A 22,919-nucleotide genomic window follows, 5' to 3' on the forward strand; every position below is an offset into this window, starting at 1 on the left:
ATTCACCAATGTTGGCGTGTGATATACCCCTGCTCTACCTAGTAGACAGGTAAAAACGAATCACTAATTTGTCTGTTACATTCTCGGGTGAAATTCACCAATTTATGGGTGTGATATACTCCTGCTCCACCTAGTAGACAGTTAAAAATAAATTTACTAATTTGTCTGTTACATTTTTGGGTAAATGTCACCAATTTTTGGCCTTGATATAGCCCTGATATACAGGTCCTTCTCAAAAAATTAGCATATTGTGATAAAGTTCATTATTTTCTGTAATGTACTGATAAACATTAGACTTTCATATATTTTAGATTCATTACACACCAACTGAAGTAGTTCAAGCCTTTTATTGTTTTAATATTGATGATTTTGGCATACAGTTCATGAAAACCCCAAATTCCTATCTCAAAAAATTAGCATATCATGAAAAGGTTCTCTAAATGAGCCATTAACCTAATCATCTGAATCAACTAATTAACCCTAAACACCTGCAAAAGATTCCTGAGGCTTTTAAAAACTCCCAGCCTGGTTCATTACTCAAAACCGCAATCATGGGTTCTGCTGTCCAGAAGGCCATCATTGACACCCTCGAACAAGAGGGTAAGACACAGAAAGAAATTTCTGAACGAATAGGCTGTTCCCAGAGTGCTGTATCAAGGCACCTCAGTGGGAAGTCTGTGGGAAGGAAAAAGTGTGGCAGAAAACGCTGCACAACGAGAAGAGGTGACCGGACCCTGAGGAAGATTGTGGAGAAGGACCGATTCCAGACCTTGGGGGACCTGCGGAAGCAGTGGACTGAGTCTGGAGTAGAAACATCCAGAGCCACCGTGTACAGGCGTGTGCAGGAAATGGGCTACAGGTGCCACATTCCCCAGGTCAAACCACTTTTGAACCAGAAACAGCGGCAGAAGCGCCTGACCTGGGCTACAGAGAAGCAGCACTGGACTGTTGCATGTCATTCGGAAATCAAGGTGCCAGAGTCTGGAGGAAGACTGGGGAGAGGGAAATGCCAAAATGCCTGAAGTCCAGTGTCAAGTCCCCACAGTCAGTGATGGTCTGGGGTGCCATGTCAGCTGCTGGTGTTGGTCCACTGTGTTTTATCAAGGGCAGGGTCAATGCAGCTAGCTATCAGGAGATTTTGGAGCACTTCATGCTTCCATCTGCTGAAAAGCTTTATGGAGATGAAGATTTCATTTTTCAGCACGACCTGGCACCTGCTCACAGTGCCAAAACCACTGGTAAATGGTTTACTGACCATGGTATTACTGTGCTCAATTGGCCTGCCAACTCTCCTGACCTGAACCCCATAGAGAATCTGTGGGATATTGGGAAGAGAAAGTTGAGAGACGCAGGACCCAACACTCTGGATGAGCTTAAGGCCGCTATCAAAGCATCCTGGGCCTCCATAACACCTCAGCAGTGCCACAAGCTGATTGCCTCCATGCCACGCCGCATTGAAGCAGTCATTTCTGCAAAAGGATTCCCGACCAAGTATTGAGTGCATAACTGAACATCATTATTTGAAGGTTGACTTTTTTTTGTATTAAAAACACTTTTATTTTATTGGTCGGATGAAATATGCTAATTTTTTGAGATAGGAAATTTGGGTTTTCATGAGCTGTATGCCAAAATCATCAATATTAAAACAATAAAAGGCTTGAACTACTTCAGTTGGTGTGTAATGAATCTAAAATATATGAAAGTCTAATGTTTATCAGTACATTACAGAAAATAATGAACTTTATCACAATATGCTAATTTTTTGAAAAGGACCTGTACCTAATAGACAAGCAAACAAATTTCACTAATTTGTCTGTTACATTCTCGGGGGAAATTCACAAATTTTTGGCTGTGATATACCCCTGCTATGCTATACCTAGTAGACAGGTAAAATAATTTCACTAATTTGTCTGTTACATTCTTGGGTGACATTTGACCATTTTTGCCGTGATTAAACCCCTTCTCTGCATAAATCGTCTGTTACATTGTCAGGTGACATTTTACCAATTTTGTCATATACAAACCCCTGCTCTGCATAGGGAATTAAATTAAAAAAAATATTCTTTAATTGACACGAGCCCCCTCCTTTTATTCAATGCTTAAACTTTAACAACTTGTCCGACATTTGCTCTTCAATAATTTGTCCCAGTTTTCCGCTCGATCACATTTAATTTCAAACAATTAACCTCCCTTGGATGTGGTATCCCTTTCTCAAGCTCCTTCTCCGGCGTGGAACCCTGATTCGCCACTAACTGTGATCAACATGCGCAGAAAAGAACATCGAAAGTTGATAGAGAAGATATCCAATTGGATCGTGAACATCACGGGGACGTGCGACATGGTGGGGCTGTATGTGTCCACATTCCTACACGTACTGACTGATGGGTCTGTCCCTTCAACTTCTGGGTCTCAAAATTGGGCACATGGCCTGAGCTTGCCCTTTATGCCTTGGAGGTGCTGGCCTGCCCTGCAGCCAGTGTATTGTCTGAACGTTTGTTTACCACGTCTGGAGGGGGTTATCACAGGTTATATTTCCCAATGTTTTGGGGAGAACCCTAATAAAAAAAAAGTTAATTAAACCAAAAACCAGTGTAGACTACCTCCTCCTCCTCCCCTGCCGCTTCCACCTACACCGCCACATCCACTGCCTCCTCAACCTCCTATTCCATATGGACCTCGTCCTCCTAGATCAAGATTATTATTTTATATTTTTACCTATTTTATGTTATTTGAAGTCATTTCCCTATCCACATTTGTTTGCAGAGCATTTGCCATGCCCTTAACCACATTTTGCTGGCATTTGCAGCCCTCTAGCCCTTTCCATGACATTTTTAGAGCCATTTTAGTGCTCAAAAGTTCGGGTCCCCATTGACTTCAATCGGGTTCGGGATCAAGTTTGGGTCCCAAACTTGAACTTTTTTGTGAAGTTCGGCCCAACCCGTTGAACCCGAACATCCAGGTGTCCGCTCAACTCCACAGATAGATTCTTTCCTATTCTCTCCCTCACAGCAGCAGCATCCTATCCCTACACTAGTAAGAGCAGAGTGACATGATGTGCTAAGTGACTCCAGTTTATATAGAGGCTGGGTCACATGCTGCACTGGCCAATCACAGCCATGCCATTAGTAGGCATGGCTATAATGGCTTCTAAGGGCACACAAGTTAAATACTTTTTGATTGGTTGCCCTGTAGCCTTTCAAAAAGCACCATATAAATCGTCGAACACCAAACCCGAACTTTTACTGAAATGTTCGGGTTCTGGTCTGGGGTCCAAAAATCCTAACATTCAGTACGAACCCGAACTTTACAGTTTGGGTTCGCTGAACCCTACTGCGTATCAGCGACTCTAGATTTAAGTTGCTGCTGATAGAGCTGGTACTGTTCCTGCCATCCCAACTCCCCCAGCAGCCATGGCAGTGGAACGTGAGCACAGAGGCCCTCCCCGGTCAGACCTACGAGAGGATGGACGATGGCGCAGAAAGGCAGCGGCCAACTGACTACATAGGATGTCTCTATAGTAGTTCATTTGTCCTCCCTCTCAGCGGGTTTAAAAATGGCCCCCATTTTGGACCGGTAGCAAGGGTCCAACAAAGTGGAGAGCCAGAAGTCATCCCTTTGCCAAATGGTGACAATTCGGCTGTCACTACCCAAGCAAGTGAGCGTGCAGCGAGCCATTCGCGCAAGTGACTCAGAGGGACTCCCTGCCTCTATCTGCACTGAATACTGCCACGGTGTGCCTGGGTTATCTGCCTCGTCTTCCTCCTCTCCCTCTTGCTCCTCCGGCTGCTTCTCCTTTCCTGTCACCTGTGTAGAAAAAACACCCATTCCGCTACACATTGCTTGTGCTCCAATGTCCTTCTCCTCCTCCAGTTTAGCTCATGTGGCCATGAGATGTAGGCGCCACGTCTCCAGTCCCCTGACCAGCCAGATTTACCAGCATCTGTTCCAGAATAAAAAGCAGTGAAATGTCGTTGTTCATCCCGTAGTCCTGGCAACTGACAAAAAACGTGGCATCCTGAAAGGGCCTGAGCAAACGGCGGGTGTCACGAATGAACTGCCACTAGCTAACATAGAAGTTACACAGGGGAGTACCTATGTCCGCCTGTATCATCAAGAAATTGTTTATGGTCTTGCTCTGTTCGTATAGTCGGTCCAACATATGGAGGGTGGAATTCCAACAGGTGGAAACATTGCATATCAGCCTATGCTGGGGGATGCCGTTCTGCCACTGCAGCTCAAGGAGAGTGTGCATGGCGGTGTACCAGTGGCTGAAGTGCATGTAAAGTTTCCTGGCCATTTTTAGGATGTCTTGCAGATGGGTGGAAGACTTCAGGAACCGCTTGACAACCAGATTGAACACGTGTGCCATGCAGGGTGCATGGCTCAGCCCTTCCTGACGCAGCACCGACACCATGTTCTTTCCGCTGTCAGTCACTATGTTTCCAATTTTGAGTTGTCGCAGAGAAAGTCAGGATTCTATTTTTTGATTAAGGATGCTGAGAAGTTCCTTCCCTGTGTGACTCCACTCGCCCAGGCAAACAAGGTGTAGAACAGCGTGACACCGCTGTGCACTACACATGTGGCATGCTGGAGGGGCACTGTGAATTGTCCCTGCAGTGGAGGCTGAGGAGGCGGAGGCAGACATTGTCACAGGACTAATGGCGTGAGAACGTGGAGGCGGAAGCGGCGTCACCTGGCCAAGTTGCTGGTGTGGCAGGTCAGGAATCACATTTACCTAGTGGGCTGTAAAGGACATATATTGTCCTTGTCTGTAGTTACAGCTTCTCATGTCAGCGCTGCCGTGCACTTTGACAGACACTGACAGACTCAAGGACTGGCCAATCTTCTGTTCTACATATGTATGCAGGGCCTGTATTGCCTTTTTTCGCAAAGAAATGATGGCTTGGGACTGTCCACCTCGGCTCAGCACAAGCCATCAGTTCTCTGAAAGGTGCAGTGTCCACCACTTGGAACAGGAAAGGCTGCACATCCAGCAACTTGGCCAGGAGCATGTTCCACTTCTGCACCATTGGATGAGTGCACGCATACTGTTGTTTCTTGGCAATCACTTCGGTGATCGATTGTTGACGGAATGACTGACAAGGAGTATGAGGATGAGGAGCCGGAGCATCAGGACCAGCATGATGGGAAGGGCAGACAGCTCCCTTCGGCTGAGGTGGTGGAGCCTTGACTGCCTGAAATTGGCTGCATGCCACTGGGCGATGCAGCAGTTGCTGCGGAAGGCTAGGCCACCACATTTGAACTACGGTTCTCCCAGGCCACTTTATGGTGACGCCTCTAGGAGCTTGTCCTCGCTGAAAAGTGGAGCCGAGCTTATGGCATATAATACTTCTCGCACTAAGGGAACTGAAAATGACAGAGGAAGATTTAGGACAGGTGGGGGCACAGGGCCTGCTCCCGGGCAATTGTAACTAAGCTCCGTGTCAGAGGAACCCACCAACTCTTGACTGGGGGCGTCTGATGTCGCTTGCGACGAAGTCGAAGACAGAGTCAACCATTCAAGCACCGCTGGGTTGCTAGTCAAGACACAACCGCTAGATGACACCGGAAGTTAAGGCCTGTCGCTGCAACTGCTGCTGCCACCCCCCCTTCTTCTGCCTGCTACTCTTCCGTTTTGTAAGGCCTGTAACCTGTGCAGTGTCCCACTTGTTTATGTGGGTACTGTGGGTACTGCAAAGTTGTTATATTATATGTTATATCATGCTGTATTGCACCGGCTGATAGGTGTAATTCACACATTTCACCACTAGATGGGGATAGCACCATAGTATATATAGTTCAGGTCAGGCCTAGTTAGAGGGGGAGAAAGTTGGGGGAGTAGTGGAGCAGGGGGAGAGAGGGTTCCCTCTCCTCTCAGCCCTCTCTCGAACACCCATCTCAGTTATTAAGCCAAGAATAAGCAGAGGTGAGAATATTAATATTTTGGATGCAAAATCGCAAAGGAGGACATTAGCCATTTTCCTATGCTTTCAGGCACCTTTGTATACAGGTGAAGGACGTATAGTTTCCAGCAGCCTCACCGTTATTTACTAGAAGTACAAAGAGTTCATCTGTTTGTTGAAGTAGAACAGTAGGGTAAGAAGCCACAGTTTACTGAAGTCGGGATCAGGCAGTGAGCTGCATTTAGAAAAGCACATATCTTTCTACACAGTCAGAAGTTCTAGCCACCCATACAGCCTGTTACCCCCATATAGTAATTTCCTCCACACTGCCCCACATAGTAATTTCCACCACACTGCCCCATATAGCAATTTCTACCACACTGCCCCCCATGTAGTAGTTTGCCCCCACACTGCCCCCACAAAAGGGTGGAAAGGATAGGGAGGCATCATCTACACTATAAAAGAACAGGGTGAAATAGGGGAGTGTACAGCCTGGATAATAGAATTGAATAATATATAACATATATATATATATATATATATATATATATATATATTTATATACACAGTATATATATATATGCCCAAGCTATTTGCACATCTACCATTTCACATCAGTAACACAATGCATGTAAATATATTGATGTACATCTGGGACTATATTAAACAATTAAGCAAGACCACTAACATTTCTGTAGTCCAGATGTTACAAATTCACAAAGACTCCATATAGACAAACTAACAATGATAAATAATGAAATAACCCACCTTACAGGATACTATCACGTAACATTTTGAGCAATGTCTCCTTGTTCATGCATAATGGCTCGACATCCTACCTAGAACTCATCATACACTCAGCAAGCTCTTTTGAAGGGAACCTGTCAACTAATTTTATTATATTTTTTTCTACAGGCTCATCATCTTTTTTTTTTTTATTGTATTTTTATTGATTTTTCAATAAAGAACAAGGGGTAACAGGGTACCAAGGTATGGCTCGCAGGCCAAGTCAGTATACAGATAATGAGCATTGCAAATACATTATGGTTACACATGCCTAAAGTGAAATCCAAAAGGTAAAGCAGTACATATTAACCAGGAATAGTTATGGAAATGCAGAGAGTTCCAAACCACTTGTGTTTGCGGTGTATGTTGCATGGCCCTAAAATGGCAGTTACATTACTAGACTGAATAAAAGGTGGTAAGGGGTGTGTAATTGGCTAGGTGGGGGACATGCTTTTATTCTAAACACAGTAGAAGGTTCATGACTATCTAAATATTAATTAATAGGTGAGACAGTTAGAGGATGTGGGGGTATTTTATTCTTGAGGAGACCTGTAGATCGACCAAAAATGCAATTTTTTGACAAAGATAGTATGTGTACGATTTTCCCATGAGGAGAGTTCCTTGAATCTATGTATCTGGTCAACTTTCTGCAACCACTGATCTATGGATGGTGTTTGGCTTCATCTCCAGAGTCTAGGAAGTACGAGGCGGGCTGCGATCAATAATTGCAGAAAGATGAAGGGTGTATGTGGATAGTCTATATCTTGATTGAGAGAAAGTAAAGATAGCTGAGGGGACGGTTTAAAAGAGGTTTGTTTGCCAAAGGAAAAATTTCAGACCACCAATTAAATATCTGGGGGCATGTCCACCACATGTGAAGGAAGGTCCCTCTCTCTCTGAGGCACCTCCAGCATGTGTCCGAATTGGTTTGAGAAAATATTGCATATTTGTCTGGCGTATTGTACCATCTTGTTAGTATTTTATAGCCATTCTCTTGAATTCGGACACAGCGGGAGGCCCTATGTGGAGATTCAAGGATTTTGTGGAGCAAGGCGAAAGGAATGGTGATATTCAGATCTGTTTCCCAGTATTTTATAAAGGCTGGTTTGGCTAATATAGGCGGTGAGCGAAGTTTGCTATAAATTTGCGAGATAAGCCTCCTTGGAGCTGTGGAAAGTGATATCACAAATTCGAGCCAAACTAGGGGACGCATTAGGTCACTCTTGTGTATGTGTTGGTTCACATATGCTCTCAGGTATGCAACTGTAAAGCAGTCGCATGGACGAGGGGACAGTAACTTGTTCATGGAGTCTGTATCTAATATATTACCAGATTGGTCAAAGAATGATATTATTCCTAAAGCTGAAGTAAGGAGGTTTTGTGATTTGGCTGTTCTCAGTAACCAAGGGGCGTAACCAAGCTATGGCCCGGGATAGAAGGATAGCTCTGCCATAGAGTTCTGGGTTTGGGAGTCCTATACCTCCGTCTTGTCTAGGTTTTTCAAGAAGGGAGGATGCTAGTCTGGATTTCCTCCCGTTCCAGATGAAGGCCCTAAATTTATTTTGTATTAAGGTATAATAGTGTTTAGGTATGGGAATCGGCAAGACCTGTTGCAGGTAAGTGAGGCGTGGGATGATTAGGGAGGAAAGCAAATTTTTTCGGCCGAACCAAGATAAAGTGGGGTTAGAGAGAGTGAGGTTGTCTATAGTGTTGAATATAGAAGATTTAAGTGGAATGTAGTTGAGAGAGAAAAGCTCATTTGGGATGGGACTAATAATAATACCCAAATAAGTAATAGAGGGAGAGGACCAGTTGAAAGGCGAGTTCTCCATTAGGCGCTGTTTGGTAGCAGGGGGGATTCCCGAACACAGGACTAGGGATTTGTTAGCATTGATCTTAAAATCTGAGATAGAACTATAGAGATTAATGTGGGTTTGTATATGAGGTAGAGATGGGTTAGTTGTCATTACAAGTACATCATCGGCAAATGCTGCGATTTTTTGTTCATTGCCTCCCAAATGTAGGCCCTCGATCTTCCTGTCTAACCTAATAGTAGATAAGAGTGGTTCCAATGCCAAGATGAATAAGAGAGGGGACAGGGGGCAACCCTGTCTGGTCCCATTACGTATAGTGAAAGGGGAGGATAGTGTCCCATTAACCATAACCTGAGCTGTCGCCTGGTCATACATGGTGAATAGGGATGAGCGAACTCGAACTGTATAGTTCGGGTTCGTACCGAATTTTGGGGTGTCCGTGACACGGACCCGAACCCGGACATTTTCGTAAAAGTCCGGGTTCGGGTTCGGTGTTCGTCGCTTTCTTCGCGCTTTTGTGACGCTTTCTTGGCGCTTTTTGAAAGGCTGCAAAGCAGCCAATCAACAAGCGTCATACTACTTGCCCCAAGAGGCCATCACAGCCATGCCTACTATTGGCATGGCTGTGATTGGCCAGAGCACCATGTGACCCAGCCTCTATTTAAGCTGGAGTCACATAGCGCCGCCCGTCACTCTGCTCTGATTAGCGTAGGGAGAGGTTGCGGCTGCGACAGTAGGGCGAGATTAGGCAGATTAACTCCTCCAAAGGACTTGATTAACTGATCGATCTGCAGCTGTGGATCATTGAGCTGCTGATCCTCAATTGCTCACTGTTTTTAGGCTGCCCAGACCGTTTGTCAGTCACATTTTTCTGGGGTGATCGGCGGCCATTTTGTGTCTTGTGGTGCGCCAGCACAAGCTGCGACCAAGTGCATTTAACCCTCAATGGTGTGGTTGTTTTTTGGCTAAAGCCTACATCAGGGTGAAGCTGTCACACCAAGTGCATTTAACCAGCAATAGTCTGTTTATTTTTTGGCCATATACTACATCAGGGGCAAGCTGCGCCTGTCACCAAGTGCATTTAACCCTCAATGGTGCGTTTGTTTTTTGGCTAAAGCCTACATCAGGGTGAAGCTGTCACACCAAGTGCATTTAACCAGCAATAGTCTGTTTATTTTTTGGCCATATACTACATCAGGGGCAAGCTGCGCCCGTCACCAAGTGCATTTAACCAGCAATAGTCTGTTCATTTTTTGGCCATATACTACATCAGGGGCAAGCTGCGCCCGTCACCAAGTGCATTTAACCCTCAGTAGTGTGGTTGGTCAAGCTGTGACACCAAGTGCATTTAACCAGCAATAGTCTGTTCATTTTTTGGCCATATACTACATCAGGGGCAAGCTGCGCCCATCACCAAGTGCATTTAACCAGCAATAGTGTGGTTATTTTTTGGCCATATCCCAGTCTAATTCTGTCACTAAATCCATACCGGTCACCCAGCGCCTAAATACTAGGCCTCAAATTTATATCCCGCTAAATCTCTCGTTACCGCTGTCCTGTTGTGGCTGGGAAAGTTATTTAGTGTCCGTCAAAGCACATTTTTTGTTCTGGGTTGAAATACAATTCCCAATTTAGCAATTTAAAAATTTAGTGGTTTCTGCTGTATCAGAGCTATTTGAAATCTATCCCTAAAAGGGTATATAATATTCAAGGTGCACATAGGGTCATTCAGAATAACTTCACACACCCGCTACTGTGCATTTCCAAGTCTAATTCTGTCACTAAACCCATACCTGTCACCCAGCGCCTAAATACTAGGCCTCAAATTCATATCCAGCTAAATCTGTAGTTAGTGCTGTAGCTGGGCGAGTTATTTAGTGTCCGTTCAAGCACATTTCTTGTTCTGGGTTGAAATACAATTCCCAATTTAGCAATTTCATAATTTAGTGGTTTCTGCTATATCAGAGCTATTTGAAATCTATCCCTAAAAGGGTAGATCATATTGAAGGTGCACATAGGGACATTCAGAATAACTTCACACACCCGCTACTGTGCATTTCCAAGTCTAATTCTGTCACTAAACCCATACCTGTCACCCAGCGCCTAAATACTAGGCCTCAAATTTATATCCAGCTAAATCTGTCCTTAGTGCTGTAGCTGGGCGAGTTATTTAGTGTCCGTTCAAGCACATTTCTTGTTCTGGGTTGAAATACAATTCCCAATTTAGCAATTTCATAATTTAGTGGTTTCTGCTATATCAGAGCTATTTGAAATCTATCCCTAAAAGGGTAGATCATATTGAAGGTGCACATAGGGACATTCAGAATAACTTCACACACCCGCTACTGTGCATTTCCAAGTCTAATTCTGTCACTAAACCCATACCTGTCACCCAGCGCCTAAATACTAGGCCTCAAATTTATATCCAGCTAAATCTGTCCTTAGTGCTGTAGCTGGGCGAGTTATTTAGTGTCCGTTCAAGCACATTTCTTGTTCTGGGTTGAAATACAATTCCCAATTTAGCAATTTCATAATTTAGTGGTTTCTGCTATATCAGAGCTATTTGAAATCTATCCCTAAAAGGGTATATAATATTCAAGGTGCACATTGGGTCATTCAGAATAACTTCACACACACCCGCTACTGTGTATTTCCAAGTCTAATTCTGTCACTAAACCCATACCTGTCACCCAGCGCCTAAATACTAGGCCTCAAATTCATATCCAGCTAAATCTGTCCTTAGTGCTGTAGCTGGGCGAGTTATTTAGTGTCCGTTCAAGCACATTTCTTGTTCTGGGTTGAAATACAATTCCCAATTTAGCAATTTCATAATTTAGTGGTTTCTGCTATATCAGAGCTATTTGAAATCTATCCCTAAAAGGGTATATAATATTCAAGGTGCACATTGGGTCATTCAGAATAACTTCACACACACACGCTTCTGTGCATTTCCAAGTCTAATTCTGTCACTAAATCCATACCGGTCACCCAGCGCCTAAATACTAGGCCTCAAATTTATATCCCGCTGAATTTGAATACAATACATTGGGCCAAATAATATATTTGTTGTTGTGGTGAACCATAACAATGAGAAAAACATCTAGTAAGGGACGCGGACGTGGACATGGTCGTGGTGGTGTTAGTGGACCCTCTGGTGCTGGGAGAGGACGTGGCCGTTCTGCCACATCCACACGTCCTAGTGTACCAACTACCTCAGGTCCCAGTAGCCGCCAGAATTTACAGCGATATATGGTGGGGCCCAATGCCGTTCTAAGGATGGTAAGGCCTGAGCAGGTACAGGCATTAGTCAATTGGGTGGCCGACAGTGGATCCAGCACGTTCACATTATCTCCCACCCAGTCTTCTGCAGAAAGCGCACAGATGGCGCCTGAAAACCAAGCCCATCAGTCTGTCACATCACCCCCATGCATACCAGGGAAACTGTCTCAGCCTCAAGTTATGCAGCAGTCTCTTATGCTGTTTGAAGACTCCGCTGGCAGGGTTTCCCAAGGGCATCCACCTAGCCCTTCCCCAGCGGTGAAAGACATAGAATGCACTGACGCACAACCACTTATGTTTCCTGATGATGAGGACATGGGAATACCACCTCAGCATGTCTCTGATGATGACGAAACACAGGTGCCAACTGCTGCGTCTTTCTGCAGTGTGCAGACTGAACAGGAGGTCAGGGATCAAGACTGGGTGGAAGACGATGCAGGGGACGATGAGGTCCTAGACCCCACATGGAATGAAGGTCGTGCCACTGACTTTCACAGTTCGGAGGAAGAGGCAGTGGTGAGACCGAGCCAACAGCGTAGCAAAAGAGGGAGCAGTGGGCAAAAGCAGAACACCCGCCGCCAAGAGACTCCGCCTGCTACTGACCGCCGCCATCTGGGACCGAGCACCCCAAAGGCAGCTTCAAGGAGTTCCCTGGCATGGCACTTCTTCAAACAATGTGCTGACGACAAGACCCGAGTGGTTTGCACGCTGTGCCATCAGAGCCTGAAGCGAGGCATTAACGTTCTGAACCTGAGCACAACCTGCATGACCAGGCACCTGCATGCAAAGCATGAACTGCAGTGGAGTAAACACCTTAAAACCAAGGAAGTCACTCAGGCTCCCCCTGCTACCTCTTCTGCTGCTGCCGCCTCGGCCTATTCTGCTGCTGCCGCCTCGGCCTCTTCCTCCGCCTCTGGAGGAACGTTGGCACCTGCCGCCCAGCAAACAGGGGATGTACCACCAACACCACCACCACCACCTCCGTCACCAAGCGTCTCAACCATGTCACACGCCAGCGTTCAGCTCTCCATCTCACAAACATTTGATAGAAAGCGTAAATTCCCACCTAGCCACCCTCGATCCCTGGCCCTGAATGCCAGCATTTCTAAACTACTGGCCTATGAAATGCTGTCATTTAGGCTGGTGGACACAGACAGCTTCAAACAGCTCATGTCGCTTGCTGTCCCACAGTATGTTGTTCCCAGCCGGCACTACTTCTCCAAGAGAGCCGTGCCTTCCCTGCACAACCAAGTATCCGATAAAATCAAGTGTGCACTGCGCAACGCCATCTGTAGCAAGGTCCACCTAACCACAGATACGTGGACCAGTAAGCACGGCCAGGGACGCTATATCTCCCTAACTGCACACTGGGTAAATGTAGTGGCAGCTGGGCCCCAGGCGGAGAGCTGTTTGGCGCACGTCCTTCCGCCGCCAAGGATCGCAGGGCAACATTCTTTGCCTCCTGTTGCCACCTCCTCCTTCTCGGCTTCCTCCTCCTCTTCTTCCACCTGCTCATCCAGTCAGCCACACACCTTCACCACCAACTTCAGCACAGCCCGGGGTAAACGTCAGCAGGCCATTCTGAAACTCATATGTTTGGGGGACAGGCCCCACACCGCACAGGAGTTGTGGCGGGGTATTGAACAACAGACCGACGAGTGGTTGCTGCCGGTGAGCCTCAAGCCCGGCCTGGTGGTGTGTGATAATGGGCGAAATCTCGTTGCAGCTCTGGGACTAGCCAATTTGACGCACATCCCTTGCTTGGCGCATGTGCTGAATTTGGTGGTGCAGAAGTTCATTCACAACTACCCCGACATGTCAGAGCTGCTGCATAAAGTGCGGGCCGTCTGTTCGCGCTTCCGGCGTTCACATCCTGCTGCTGCTCGCCTGTCTGCGCTACAGCGTAACTTCGGCCTTCCCGCTCACCGCCTCATATGCGACGTGCCCACCAGGTGGAACTCCACCTTGCACATGCTGGACAGACTGTGCGAGCAGCAGCAGGCCATAGTGGAGTTTCAGCTGCAGCACGCACGGGTCAGTCGCACTACAGAACAGCACCACTTCACCACCAATGACTGGGCCTCCATGCGAGACCTGTGTGCCCTGTTGCGCTGTTTCGAGTACTCCACCAACATGGCCAGTGGCGATGACACCGTTATCAGCGTTACAATACCACTTCTATGTCTCCTTGAGAAAACACTTAGGGCGATGATGGAAGAGGAGGTGGCCCAGGAGGAGGAGGAGGAGGAGGAAGAGGGGTCATTTTTAGCACTTTCAGGCCAGTCTCTTCGAAGTGACTCAGAGGGAGGTTTTTGGCAACAGCAGAGGCCAGGTACAAATGTGGCCAGCCAGGGCCCACTACTGGAGGACGAGGAGGACGAGGATGAGGAGGAGGTGGAGGAGGATGAGGATGAAGCATGGTCACAGCGGGGTGGCACCCAACGCAGCTCGGGTCCATCACTGGTGCGTGGCTGGGGGGAAAGGCAGGACGATGACGATACGCCTCCCACAGAGGACAGCTTGTCCTTACCCCTGGGCAGCCTGGCACACATGAGCGACTACATGCTGCAGTGCCTGCGCAACGACAGCAGAGTTGCCCACATTTTAACCTGTGCGGACTACTGGGTTGCCACCCTGCTGGATCCACGCTACAAAGACAATGTGCCCACCTTACTTCCTGCACTGGAGCGTGATAGGAAGATGCGCGAGTACAAGCGCACGTTGGTAGACGCGCTACTGAGAGCATTCCCAAATGTCACAGGGGAACAAGGAGCAAGAGGTCGCCAAGGCAGCTGTGTCACGGCCAGCTCCTCTGAGGGCAGGGTTAGCATGGCAGAGATGTGGAAAACTTTTGTCAACACGCCACAGCTAACTGCACCACCACCTGATACGCAACGTGTTAGCAGGAGGCAACATTTCACTAACATGGTGGAACAGTACGTGTGCACACCCCTCCACGTACTGACTGATGGTTCGGCCCCATTCAACTTCTGGGTCTCTAAATTGTCCACGTGGCCAGAGCTAGCCTTTTATGCCTTGGAGGTGCTGGCCTGCCGGGCAGCCAGCGTTTTGTCTGAACGTGTATTCAGCACGGCAGGGGGCGTCATTACAGACAAACGCAGCCGCCTGTCTACAGCCAATGTGGACAAGCTGACGTTCATAAAAATGAACCAGGCATGGATCCCACAGGACCTGTCCGTCCCTTGTCCAGATTAGACATTAACTACCTCCCCATAACCATATATTATTGGACTCCAGGGCACTTCCTCATTCAATCCTATTTTTATTTTCATTTTACCATTATATTGCGAGGCTACCCAAAGTTGAATGAACCTCTCCTCTGCCTGTGTGCTAGGCCTAAATATATGCCAATGGACTGTTGCAGTGGTGGCTGACATGAAGCCTGATTCTCTGCTATGACATGCAGACTAATTCTCTGCTGACATGAAGCCAGATTGTCTGTTACGGGACCTCTCTCCTCTGCCTGGGTGCTGGGCCTAAATTTATGACAATGGACTGTTGCAGTGGTGGCTGACGTGAAGCCTGATTCTCTGCTATGACATGCAGACTGATTCTCTGCTGACATGAAGCCAGATTGTCTGTTACGGGACCTCTCTGCTCTGCCTGTGTGCTAGGCCTAAATATATGCCAATGGACTGTTGCAGTGGTGGGTGACGTGAAGCCTCATTCTCTGCTATGACATGCAGACTGATTCTCTGCTGACATGAAGCCAGATCGTCTGTTACGGGACCTCTCTGCTCTGCCTGTGTGCTAGGCCTAAATATATGCCAATGGACTGTTGCAGTGGTGGGTGACGTGAAGCCTCATTCTCTGCTATGACATGCAGACTGATTCTCTGCTGTCATGAAGCCAGATTGTCTGTTACGGGACCTCTCTGCTCTGCCTGTGTGCTAGGCCTAAATATATGCCAATGGACTGTTGCAGTGGTGGGTGACGTGAAGCCTCATTCTCTGCTATGACATGCAGACTGATTCTCTGCTGACATGAAGCCAGATTGTCTGTTACGGGACCTCTCTCCTCTGCCTGTGTGCTAGGCCTAAATATATGCCAATGGACTGTTGCAGTGGTGGCTGACGTGAAGCCTCATTCTCTGCTATGACATGCAGACTAATTCTCTGCTGACATGAAGCCAGATTGTCTGTTACGGGACCTCTCTCCTCTGCCTGGGTGCTGGGCCTAAATTTATGACAATGGACTGTTGCAGTGGTGGCTGACGTGAAGCCTGATTCTCTGCTATGACATGCAGACTGATTCTCTGCTGACATGAAGCCAGATCCTCTGTTACGGGACCTCTCTGCTCTGCCTGTGTGCTAGGCCTAAATATATGCCAATGGAGTGTTGCAGTGGTGGGTGACGTGAAGCCTCATTCTCTGCTATGACATGCAGACTGATTCTCTGCTGACATGAAGCCAGATTGTCTGTTACGGGACCTCTCTCCTCTGCCTGTGTGTGTGCTGGGCCTAAATATATGCCAATGGACTGTTGCAGTGGTGGCTGACGTGAAGCCTCATTCTCTGCTATGACATGCAGACTAATTCTCTGCTGACATGAAGACAGATTCTCTGTTACGGGACCTCCCTCCTCTGCCTGGGTGCTGGGCCTAAATATATGCCAATGGACTGTTGCAGTGGTGGCTGACGTGAAGCCTCATTCTCTGCTATGACATGCAGACTAATTCTCTGCTGACATGAAGACAGATTCTCTGTTACGGGACCTCCCTCCTCTGCCTGGGTGCTGGGCCTAAATATATGCCAATGGACTGTTGCAGTGGTGGCTGACGTGAAGCCTCATTCTCTGCTATGACATGCAGACTGATTCTCTGCTGACATGAAGACAGATTCTCTGTTACGGGACCTCTCTCCTCTGCCTGTGTGTGTGCTGGGCCTAAATATATGCCAATGGACTGTTGCAGTGGTGGCTGACGTGAAGCCTCATTCTCTGCTATGACATGCAGACTGATTCTCTGCTGACAAGAAGCCAGATTCTCTGTTACGGGACCTCTCTCCTCTGCCTGTGTGTGTGCTGGGCCTAAATATATGCCAATGGACTGTTGCAGTGGTGGCTGACGTGAAGCCTCATTCTCTGCTATGACATGCAGACTAATTCTCTGCTGACATGAAGACAGATTCTCTGTTACGGGACCTCTCTCCTCTGCCTGTGTGTGTGCTGGGCCTAAATATATGCCAATGGACTGTTGCAGTGGTGGCTGACGTGAAGCCTCATTCTCTGCTATGACATGCAGACTGATTCTCTGCTGACATGAAGCCAGATTCTCTGTTACGGGACCTCTCTCCTCTGCCTGTGTGTGTGCTGGGCCTAAATATATGCCAATGGACTGTTGCAGTGGTGGCTGACGTGAAGCCTCATTCTCTGCTATGACATGCAGACTGATTCTCTGCTGACATGAAGCCAGATTCTCTGTTACGGGACCTCTCTCCTCTGCCTGTGTGTGTGCTGGGCCTAAATATATGCCAATGGACTGTTGCAGTGGTGGCTGACGTGAAGCCTCATTCTCTGCTATGACATGCAGACTAATTCTCTGCTGACATGAAGACAGATTCTCTGTTACGGGACCTCCCTCCTCTGCCTGGGTGCTGGGCCTAAATATATGCCAATGGACTGTTGCAGTGGTGGCTGACGTGAAGCCTCATTCTCTGCTATGACATGCAGACTAATTCTCTGCTGACATGAAGACAGATTCTCTGTTACGGGACCTCTCTCCTCTGCCTGGGTGCCGGGGCCTAAATATCTGAGAATGGACTGTTCCAGTGGTGGGTGACGGGAAGCCAGATTCTCTGCTATGGAACCTCTCTCCAATTGAGTTTGGTTAATTTTTATTTATTTAATTTTTATTTTAATTCATTTCCCTATCCACATTTGTTTGCAGGGGATTTACCTACATGTTGCTGCCTTTTGCAGCCCTCTAGCTCTTTCCTGGGCTGTTTTACAGCCTTTTTAGTGCCGAAAAGTTCGGGTCCCCATTGACTTCAATGGGGTTCGGGTTCGGGACGAAGTTCGGATCGGGTTCGGATCCCGAACCCGAACATTTCCGGGATGTTCGGCCGAACTTCTCGAACCCGAACATCCAGGTGTTCGCTCAACTCTAATGGTGAATATGGCATGCACAAAGGGAGCAGGGAGGCCAAAACGGAATAGGGTGTCCTTCAAATGCATCCAATTAACTCTATCAAATGCCTTCTCGGCGTCCGTGCTGAGTAGTAATAGCGGGGTAGAGGTGTAGTTAGCATGGCACAACGCATTGATCACTTTGGTAGTGTTGTCTTTGCCTTCCCTATTTCGTATGAAGCCCACCTGGTCCCTGTGTACAAGCTTGGGGAGTAGGATAGCTAGTCTGTTTGCTAATATTTTGGCTAGGAGTTTAAGATCTAAATTTAGGAGGGAGATGGGTCTGTAGTTGGAGTTTTGTTTAGGATCTTTCCCTTCTTTGGGGATGAGTGCAATGTGAGCTGTAGTCATGTCTCTAGATAAGGGTATCCCTTTAAGTGCTAGATTACAGACCTCTAGAAGGTGGGTTAAGAGGATATTTTGAAAAGTTTTATAATATGAGGCAGGAAGGCCGTCTGGACCTGGGCTCTTCCCTTTTGGTATTTGGCTTAAAGCTCGACTAAGTTCAGATAGGGTGAAGGGTGATTCCAATTTCTGCTTTTGATCTTCAGAGACGGTGGGGATATTAGCCGAGTCAAAAAAGGGCGTGATAGTGGATGCCCTAGTTTCTGGGGGGGTGTTAGTAGGGAGGTTATAGAGATTTTCGTAGAAGGTGCGAAATTGGGTAGCAATCTGGGTGGCAGAGAAAATCGTCTAAAGAGGTGAGTTGGTGGATATGATTTGCTGCTCTTCTGCCTTTGACCCTACTCATAAGGAATTTGGTGGCTTTGTCACCATGAGCAAAGTATTTGTGTTGGGAGTTCATGTAATATTTGGCCGCTTTGTTCTGTAGTAGGGTTTTGAGTTTTGCTCTGTGTTTTGAGAGCTCTAGGAGATGGAGATCTAAGGGGGTTTTTTGTGAGAGGTTTCCAGCCTCTGGATATTTTTGAGAGCTTCATCAATCTCTTTTTCTCTAAGTTTTTTCTGATGAGAGTCAATGCTAATACATTGACCACTGATGTAGGGTTTATGAGCATCCCATAAGGTATTTGCGGATATGTCAGGGCATTTATTGAGTGAAAAATATTCGGTGATCTGTTTGGATACTAAGTCAATCGTGGACTGATAGCCTAGTAGGGATTCCTTTAGCCGCCAATTGAAGCTAGTGGGAGTACTATGTGGGGCATTAACCGTGAGGTAGATTGGGGAGTAATCAGAAAGGTGTAAAGAGCCTATTGAAGCCTCTTTGCAGAGATGTGAATGTTCTTTGGAAATAAATAGGTAATCGAGACGGTGATAGCTATTATGTAAGGAGGAGTAGAAGGTGAAGTCAGATGTATCTGGGTGAAGGAACCGCCATGAATCTATCAGGTAAGGATTCCAGAGGTTGTCTCTGAGGTTTTTAAGGGATCTACTAGAATGTGATGATTTCCGGGAGGAAGTGTCTAATTGTGGGCATAAAGCAATATTCAAATCCCCTCCTAATACTACTATCCCTTCTTTAAAAGAGTGGATATGCTGGAAGATACTGGAAAACCAGCGGGATTGATTAGTATTGGGGGCATACAGGTTAATAAAGGTATAGGTTTGTGGGCCTATTGTGCCTTTCACTAATAGGAACCTTCCGTCGGGGTCATGTGATTGACTTACAAACTTAAAAGAAATTTTCCTTTGAAGCCCTATAGTAACTCCGCTTGATGCCGCAGAGCTTCCGCCACAGTGGAACCAGTTTGAGTAGTGAGAGAACTGCATATTAGGATAATGGTTAAATCTGAAGTGAGTCTCCTGGAGGAACACAACATCAGCCCCGGCCTTCCTTAGGATAGTGAATATTTGGCTTCGCTTTGAAGGAGAATGAAAGCCTTTGACGTTGTAAGAGGCTATGTGTAGGTCAGCCATTATGGATTATGTTTGAAGAGGTACCTTGAGGCCAATGTTGCGTCCCCCAGGAGAACACTCTGCAGAATTCGGATGTCATATGTGATTTTCAAATACTTGTCCAAGTGAAGCAGGAACTCACAATGTATGGGTGAAGTTGACGGATACCTTGGGAAAAAAACAAAAGGGAAAAACATAAACACAACAATAAAACTTGTAAGCGTACAGCCGTACGCTATAATCATACAGGGGGAAAACGGTCAAGTGACCAAATAATGGACCGAGTAGCACAGAAATAAGGATAAAGATGTTAGTAAACAAAAAAGCCATGTGATTGGCTGTTATGAAGAAAGGGAAAGAAAAGGCATATTAACCCTCTAATAAAGCAAGACCATGTGCGCCAGAGTGTATCTGGTGCCATACCACTTGCAGAAAAAGGTAAACGGTGCTGAAGAACTGGAGTTAATTCTTTGTTTAGGTATCTTGTGAGAGGCTTCTGGGGGTAAGCTGATGGCCTCTTTTCTTTGATCTTGAGGATTTTGGGGTGGGCTGGACTTCAAATGGTAGTACTTTAGAAAGCTCAGGTAAGTCCCCTAGATCATGGTATTGCTCCCAGTTCTCGATTTGTATTGCAGGAATGTCCAGCTCTGAGATGATGGGTGCGACATCAGAATAGGACGAGATGTTAAACCTCTTGCCTGCTGTGGAGAAGGTAAGCCCAAAAGGAAAAGACCAGCGATACATTATATTGTTTGACCGAAGCCAGTCGGTCAGGGGTTTTAGGGTTCTCCTCTTCTTGAGGGTGGAAGGAGCCAGGTCTTGGAATATTTCCAGTTTTGCCTCTCATAGGTGAGATCTGTGTGATTGCGGGCTGCATCCAAGATGGCTGCCTTGACTGGAAAGTTCAAAAACTTGCAGATGACATCTCTGGGTGGCTCATTCTGCTTGGGTTTAGGGCGAAGCGCTCTGTGAGCGCGTTCAATAGCGATTTCATGTGGATAATCCGGCCCTAGCAGAGAGACGCATATAGACATTATAGTGGGAGCGATCTCGCCAGACCCTATAGTTTCAGGAATCCCTCTAAATCTTAAATTGTTTCTGCGCCCTCTATTCTCTTGGTCTTCTACTGCTTTATGCAGCTCATTAAGATGTGCTGTGCAGCGGCGGAGTGAGGCCGTTACCGCAGATTGGTGGGTCAGAGACGCGGCCTGCTGTGATTCGAGTGACTCCACTCGTTCTCCCACATGTCTCACCACTTGCTGGAACGCTGATATCTCAGTGAGAATAGGCTCCATTACTCTGCTTAACGCCCGGTCCAGGTAACGTCTGGTGAGCGGCAGATCTGTGTTAGGCTGTCGATCCTCTGAGTCGCTGTCTCCATCGGAGAGAGCGGGTGTGCGTTTTGCGGCCTTGGCTTGCTGAGCCGGCGCCATCTTAGGTTCGCGTGCCGCGACAGTAGCGGCTGCCTTTTTAAGAAATTTGATCATTTCTCTGCTTGGGATCTGGCTTTTAGGGGTCACGGATTGCTCTTCCAACCTAGGGTTCCCTATTTTTACCATCGTTGCTCACAGGGGCTGAATATAGCAGATGCTGATCTCAGTCACTATAGCTGTGAACTAAGCGTCCATCTCAGTCCGGCGCCATCTCCGCCCCCCCAGGCTCATCATCTTCTACTGAGGCTGGGACCTCTCCTCCAAGACGTCGTCGTAGACATGATACGGTAAGAAAATTTTGGAAGCATTCAGCATTATAATATTATGAACGCATTTTAAATATAGGAAATATAGAAAAGAAGACTGGGCACTCCTAAGATACTTGGTTGCTAGTATTTATTATATTATAATTAAAGAGAAGGATAAAATACAATGAAACACATTAAAATATCATTTCTACCGTTATGTTGCTAGCAGCAATCAAGACATAAAATCTTAACGTATTGTTGCTAATGTTTGGCAGAGAGCAGTCACTCATGGATTATCTGTGACTCACTGCCTAAACTTTAGGTACAATAATCATGTAAGGTGGATCCGTGATATTTGGAAATTAATATAGCACTTACGACGGTGGAAGAACACAATATAACAATTAAAATGTCACAGTCTTGCCAATGTTGTGGTGGTGAATACTAGGTAAAAGTTTGCTAACCCAAATAGATCGAGATAACGTCAGGATGTAGCAGAGTTCACGCTTATCTGATGCTTGCTCCCGTATAAGGTAGCGATATACCGCTATTGATGGGAAGGTAAAATAGTCATAGGTAATGTCCTGCTATGTAACTGGCCCAGCGGCGTCCCACTTTTGGTCAGAATTAGATGCCGACTTTAGATTAAGGAACACTCTTACCGGTGTTGGAGGCTTCTCATATCTAGGTAGAAGCCTCTGCCGTCTATCGGAACTTACTCATGGTTTTCTTGTTGCGGTCGGGTGGATCCCTCGTTTGCAGCTGTGGGTCACCTGTTGGCAACTTGATTACTGCACGCGATCCTGCTTGTTCGGATTCAGAACGGCTCAAGATTGCAAATCGGCTCAATGTTGTTCCTTAGTAAGATCGATGTGGTGCACTTACATATACTTGGGGGGTCAGACCAGTAGCGTTTCGGGGCTAGAGTGTCCCCTTCCTCACTGGTAGTCCAGATGTTACAAATTCACAAAGACTCCATATAGACAAACTAACAATGATAAATAATGAAATAACCCACCTTACAGGATACTATCACGTAACATTTTGAACAATGTCTCCTTGTTCATGCATAATGGCTCGACATCCTATCTAGAACTCATCATACACTCAGCAAGCTCTTTTGAAGGGAACCTGTCAACTAATTTTATTATATTTTTTTCTACAGGCTCATCATCTTCTACTGAGGCCGGGACCTCTCCTCCAAGACGTCGTCGTAGACATGATACGGTAAGAAAATTTTGGAAGCAGTCAGCATTATAATATTATAAACGCATTTTAAATATAGTCACACCACAGGTCCAGCGCACCCGCCCGCCGTCACTGCCAGATCATATACCACTGAGAAAGGCCGATATAGGCCGAAACATTTGGTACTTATGTAGTGTGGCTCTTATATATGGGCATACACTGGATCATGTATGCAACATAAAACAAGTTGTGACTGATACATTT

This window comes from Bufo gargarizans, chromosome 1 (assembly GCF_014858855.1).
Source record: "Bufo gargarizans isolate SCDJY-AF-19 chromosome 1, ASM1485885v1, whole genome shotgun sequence".
In the NCBI taxonomy this organism is placed as follows: domain Eukaryota; kingdom Metazoa; phylum Chordata; class Amphibia; order Anura; family Bufonidae; genus Bufo; species Bufo gargarizans.